This window comes from Xenopus laevis, chromosome 6S, assembly GCF_017654675.1.
Source record: "Xenopus laevis strain J_2021 chromosome 6S, Xenopus_laevis_v10.1, whole genome shotgun sequence".
Taxonomy (NCBI): Eukaryota; Metazoa; Chordata; class Amphibia; order Anura; family Pipidae; genus Xenopus; species Xenopus laevis.
In genome coordinates, this window is record NC_054382.1 from 28,586,708 (window position 1) to 28,593,744 (window position 7,037).

Sequence of the window (7,037 nt, forward strand, 5' to 3'; positions counted from 1 at the left end):
AGCCAGGAGCATAGAAGTCAATTCACATTACTATGTACCCCAGTGATCCCCAACCAGTAGCTCGTGAGCAACATGTTGCTCTCCAACCCCTTGGATGTTGCTCCCAGTGGCCTCAAAGCAGGAGCTTATTTTTGAATTCCTGGCTTGGAGGCAAGTTTTTGTTGTATAAAAACCAGATGTACTGCCAAACAGAGCTTCAATGTAGGTTGACAATCCACATAGGGGCTACCAAATGGCCAATCACAGCCCTTATTTGGCACCCCAAGAACATTTTTCATGCTTGTGTTGCTCCCCAACTCCTTTTACTTCTGAATGTTGCTCATGGGTTCAAAAGGTTGGGGATCCCTGATGTACCCTATAGCTGCTAGCGACCAACATCAGTTTGTAGATATTTTGCTTTTTTTTCTCAAATGGATACAGTAAGAAACAAATCTACATGTCTGTGAGTTAGTGTTTTTCATTATATGTATTGAAGTAATTAGGACTAATCTACATACTGATCTGCCACAACCTGAATAACACTGAATGGATCCTCAATGCGAAAATAAACACACTTATGTTGAATGTGATCTATTCTCTCCATGCCACACATGCTTTAAATGCGAATTCCAAATTAACTTTGCTGCAGCTCAAGGACTTGGTGAATACCTTTTATGTTTATCTAACAAGGCTGTTATGAGAGTGTGATGAAACACGGCATGCTCAGCGCCAGAAAGGAAATTCAGGTTGTGGAACATACTCAACATAAGCATTATGACATTATGTTACAGATTTAACGCCTCATTGCAGTTACCTCTAGCAACCAATCAGCAATTACCTTTAAACAATGCACTCAATCCACACTAAACAGTCTACTGAACATAATGCCCTTGGTGCCATGGTATACTGTACAAATATGGATAATGTCATCATATTTCAGTATAGCAAGGCCAGAGCTATATTTATTCTGTCTTCATGCCCCCTGCCTTCATTCAAAACTGGAAAGCGTGATCACCAGAATTAATTTCCCAAAGTATGACTACTTAAAAAAAGAAACCTGGCTCAGTCACTTCCCCATTGGTGTTTTCCACCTATACAGTATGGGGCACATTAAGGGGCCGATTCACTAACTTCGAGTAAAGGATTCGAAGTTAAAAAACTTTGAATTTCGAAGTTTTTTTTGGGCTACTTCGACCATCGACTACGACTTTGAATCGAAGGATTCAAAGTAAAAATCGTTTGACTATTCGACCATTTGATAGTCGAAGTACTGTCTCTTTAAAAAAACCTTCGACCCCCTAGTTTGGCATCTAAAAGCTACCGAAGTCAATGTTAGCCTATGGGGAAGGTCCCCATAGGCTTGGCTAACTTTTTTTGATCGAAGAATATTCCTTCGATCGTTGGATTTAAATCCTTTGAATCGTTCGATTCGAAGGATTTAATCGTTCAATCGAAGGAATAATCCTTTGATCGTTCGATCGTACTATCTGCCCTAAATCCTTCGACTTCGATATTCGAAGTCAAAGGATTTTAGTTCCTAGTCGAATAATGAGGGTTAATTAACCCTCGATATTCGACCCTTAGGGAATCGGCCCCTAACTATTGGTCGAATATCGAGGGTTAATTAACCCTCGTTATTCGACCGTCAAAGTATTTACCGCAATTTGTTAGTTCGAACGATCGTAGGGAAAATCGTTTAAATCCGATTAAATCCTTTGAATCAAACGATTCAAAGGATTTTAATTCATCGATCGAACAATTTTCCTTCGATAAAAAAATACTTAGAAAGCCTAGGGGGGCCTTCCCCGTAGGCTAACATTGTACCTCGGTAGGTTTTAGTTGGCGAAATAGGTGGTCGAAGTTTTTTTTAAAGAGACAGAGACTATCGAATAGTCGAACGATTTTTAGTTCGAATCGTTCGATTCGAAGTCGTAGTCGAAGGCCGAAGTAGCCAAAAAAATACTTCGAAATTCGAAGTATTTTTTATTCTAATCCTTCACTCGAGTTAAATGAATGTGCCCCATAGTATTTGAAGCTTTGAGCCTGCTTATTTTAATTTTGCTGCCCCTTTACACATTGATTCCATCCAGAAAATATTGATTGAGAGCTATCTTAGACAACCATGGACAATACTTACATAATGGCACCATAATTAATTGAGGCACATTTATCAAAGGTTGAATTTCATATTCATGTGAGTTTTTAACAACTCCCCTTAACTCCCATAAATTTGAAATTCTACCAATCGAAAAATCAAATTTTTTAAACTTGGATGAATTAAATTAATTCAAATCTAATCTAATTCTCAGAAAAAAACTTGAATGTCAGGAAGGCTGCAAACAACTCCAAATTGATCCCTGGACGTCTCCCATTGACTTAAACAGCAATTCGGCAGGTTTTAGGTTGTGAATAGTCAAATTTGAAAGTGCCAGAGTATGATAAATCTCGAAAATCAAATATATATTTTCTAAAAAACTCAAATCGAATTTAAATAACGCCCTAGTCGAATTTGACAGTTTTGACCATTTTCAAGTCAACCCTTGAGATTATGGGTTAGTTTATGGGAACATTGCTTTCAGCAGAATGGGGAACAGTTGCTTCCGTTTGAGAACCTTTTGTTCACAGAGGCTTTTTCTCCAGAAACTACAGAAATCAAAATGTCCAATGTAAAATTACCTAAAGGGAAAAATATACTCAAGTTATATTTTCTAATTTTCCCTGAAACAAACCGTACAATATAACATAGTAGTGTAATGTGTGCACCAAATAATCAGACCTCTTCTGCATTTATGCACATGAATGGCTGCAGCTAAGTGATGTGCGGACTGACCCGAAACCATACGGATTTACTTACAGGTCAGGTGGGTTTGGGTTGAAATATGGGCAGCCGTTGCAGGTTCAGGTTGGGTGTGGGTTTTACAGGTTAGGGACGGTGCAAATTTTCACCTAACCCACGCATCACTAGTGCAGCTATATTGCTTGCCAGATCTGGGACTCTTTATGTACTCTTCGGGGCCGATTCACAAAGGGTCGAATATCGAGGGTTAATTAACCTTCGATATTCGACTGGGAATTAAAATCCTTCGACTTCGAATATCGAAGGATTTTAGCGCAAATAGTGCGATCGAAGGATTATTCCTTCAATCGAACGATAAAATCCTTCGAATCGAAAGATTCGAAGGATTTTAATCCAACGATCGAAGGAATATCCTTCGATCAAAAAAAGTTAGCCAAGCCTATGGGGACCTTCCCCATAGGCTAACATTGAGTTCGGTAGCTTTTAGATGGCGAACTAGGGTGTCGAAGTTTTTTCTTAAAGAGACAGTACTTCGACTATGGAATGGTCGAACGATTTTTAGTTCGAATAGTTTGATTCAAAGTTGTAGTCGAAGGTCGTAGTAGCCCATTCGATGGTCGAAGTAGCCCAAAAAACACTTCGAAATTCGGAGTTTTTTTTACTTCGAATCCTTCACTCGAAGTTAGTGAATCGGCCCCTTCAAGTGTTAAACAATGTAGAGACAGTCCTTCTACATGGTTCAAAAAGTGGCAAAACACTATATTTTTTACAGGAAAAAGTTTCCTTAAACAATTATTCTGAAAAGTTGTTTCACTTCTCGCAGGCATTGCTACAAATGATGTTAAAGAGGACATGTGGACATGGTCTCAGATGTCCACAACATGGTGATGATAATTAGAGATCATCATTATGGGATTATGGATCTTTTCAACCCTTTGTGCAACAATAAGGGGGAATGGCCAATAAAACTAGTCTTTCTTAATTTGCAAATTCCATTACAGAGACTGAATATACAGCCCCAAGGTCTCTCTTCCAGACCAAGGAATGTAAGGCAACACCATTCTTGAGTAGAAAATACTGAGGAATGATACAGTTTGGCTGCACGCTAAGGTGCATGTTAAGACTTCCATGGAATGTCAACAACAATATTTGCAGAATACAGATTTACAGATGCCTTAATTGCATGTGCTGGAGAAGCTCATTGGCTAATTGTCAATACATGAAACAATGCAGTGACTTAATCTCTGTTTTAGTTTCTGTTTCATATCTTTAATTACTTAAACTCCTTAAGGACCCCCAGTATCCAAATTGTTATTTCACCCTTCACTTTTAAAACTGATTTTAAAGGAAAACTACTCCCCCCATATTTGTTTTAAAGTGTTAGCCCCAACCCACATATACTCTGTTAAAGCCCAAAAGCCCCTGTACCTGGACTCAAAATACAGTGTTATATGGCGGAGTTGACAGCTGCCATGTTTCTGATTCCATATCTAAGAGGTTTATTTATGCTATGTACAATAGCAGCAGCACATTTACAGATACCACTACAGATGGATACAAGTCCTGCTCCCTAGAGCTAATTTAAAAGGATAGTATGATATGTATTATTATTGTAATGCTCCATATTATTATTGAAAAGTATAACATTTCCTCAGGACATAACAAAAATGTAAATTATAGGGATTTTTACAAACAGATGCAACGTAGTTATGAAATAAGTCTTTACAAAACATGTTCATCAGTTTGTGGAGTTGAGAATGGCTGCATATAGTCCCAGGTATTAAGTGCTGAATACTGCCAGGAGCAAGCCATTGGCTCCCGACTGTCAACAATAAATATTTGTGCATTTATGATTCATTTTTGAAAACCTGTTTTGGCAGGTCCTAAAGATGAGAATAAAAACCAGCAGCATAAATTAATATCAGACTAATTTCAGGCTAATCACAGCTAGTTACTAGGCTTTAAAAAGTGAAGCCAATTTAAGCACAAAAAAAACCAAGAGATATTAACGAGGATTTTCCTTTTAATAAGCCGACATATAATTTGGCTTTGTATAGTTTACAGACAATTACACCCTCTGACAAGATTTTGTGCAAAGAAATGTTTCAATTCCTCTTTGAAAGTTATTTGTTCTCTCGTTTAGTATATAAGGTGTGGGAGTTGCCACATTCTAAATGACTGTGCCACCATTGATGTAAAGAACGTGGTATACTGCAAGGCTGTGTAAAACACCGAACTTGAAAAAAGATTTTTAATATTTTTAACATATTAGGTGTTCCTGACCTAATATCGTACCAAAATCATCTGAAAACCCTAATAAGTCAAATTTTAGATTCTGCAGTACATTTACAGTAAATCCATTGTTCTTTGGCAAATTATTACAACCTTGCTAATCTTCCATAGCTTTCCAAGAATATACCAAAGAAGGTGTACCCTTATGCAGGGCAGCCATCAGGGGGGGACAGGGGGCAGAGTTGTAGGGGGCCCGAGGGTAAGGAGGGCCAGACCACTCCACACTTAACTTGATTAGCCGGGCCCGCCATCTTTTTGAGAGCTGCTGGCTTCGGGAAGCCATGGACGTTTAAGGGGCCCTGGCCACCAATTTTCTTATAATGTGGGGGGGGGGGGGCCTGGCCACCAATTTTGGCCACCATTTTTTTTTCTCATGTGGGGTCCTAGCCACCAATATTTTTTAGTGGGGGGGCCTTGGCCACCAATATCTTTTTAGTTTTTTACATGTGGGAACCCTAGCCACCAATAATTACTGTGTGGTGGGGGGCGGACCTGTGGGGTGGGGAGGGCGGACCTGTAGGTGGGCCTTGCGGTGGGCGCAGCCCAGGGGGCTCAGGAAATTTTGTCGTATGGGGCCCTGCGATTTCTGATGGCGTTCCTGCCCTTATGTGTTAATATATTTGGAGGCAATAGATGTCTACTTTGATCCCATCATCTGCTAACTTCTCTTTAGAACGCTAAGGGGGTTATTTACTGAGCTCCGAATGCAAAAATCACGAAAAATCTGTTATTTTTTTCTTATAAAATCCCAAATTTTCCAGAATTTATTAAACCCCAAGGATGGAAAACTCAGAATCTGAAAATCTGGCATCTCAGATCTGTGAAGGTTGCATATAAGTCAATGGCAGAATTCCCAATGGTTTTTTTGATGTGCGCTGGGTTTCTTGCAATACCCCGAATTTTTCTGAATTTTCGGGTGAAAATTTTGAAAAAAATTCGAAAATCGGATGAAAAAATCTGAAAAAAATTGTGAACATCTGAGGTTTTTTTTTACCGCAAAGCAAATTTTCTGGCAAATTTAATAATAAATAAGCGTAATAAACCTGAGTGAATTTGATTGGAGTTTGTAGCTGAAATATTGAGATAAATTCGGACTTTGATAAATAAAAAAAGGTAAAAATTATATTCTCACGCACTTCCTCTAGAAAATATTGTCTTTTTTATTGATTTTGCCCTTTGACACAATTTGATGTTTCACCCCTGCAGTCTGGCCATGCAAATATCTGGCCATAAAGTTTATGCTCTCATTTTCATATGAGATTCAAGTGGAAATACTGATCATTAGTTAATTTGATGTCTAGAATAACATCCTCCCTTGAAATAAATGGGCATGGGAAACAGCAGAACAGAAATGCCCCCCCCCCCCGCCATGATTCTTCATAATATTTGTTGTAAGCAAATGATAAAAATCAAGTGCAAAAAGGGTATATTTTTAATAGTACAAGTCTTTGTGTTTTTTATGTATGCACTAATCAAACTAAACAAAAACATTGACAAAAGAAAATCACCGTAAACAAGGAACTCACTTTACCAGCAATTAGAAGCAAAATGGATTAACCTGTTTTCCTGTAAAATGAGAAGTGTAAATGAAGTAGTGCAAATAAAGGGATGCGCTCTAACCACATTTGTGTTTGTGAGACTGTAGTATGGCAGTTTGTAAAAGAACTTAACCATTTGCAGTTCCACACTAGCTACACACGATGTCTAGGGTATTCATATGTATTACTGAGCCTTAATCTAGTTTAAATTAAATCACGTTTGTGAAATTGAATCTAGTCAAGTCATAGCACAGAGCCACGGGTTGAAGTGTAAACGTGTTGGAAGAGCAGTGACAATCTCATGCTTGTTTCTCCAAGTACCTCTTAAGGCAAGGAATCATGTGGTTCATCACTCATACCATCAAAGGCTCGGTGTCTGAATGTTTCCATGTGTGTGCAGTGCCCTTGGGAAAGACAGCTAAAATTAAACT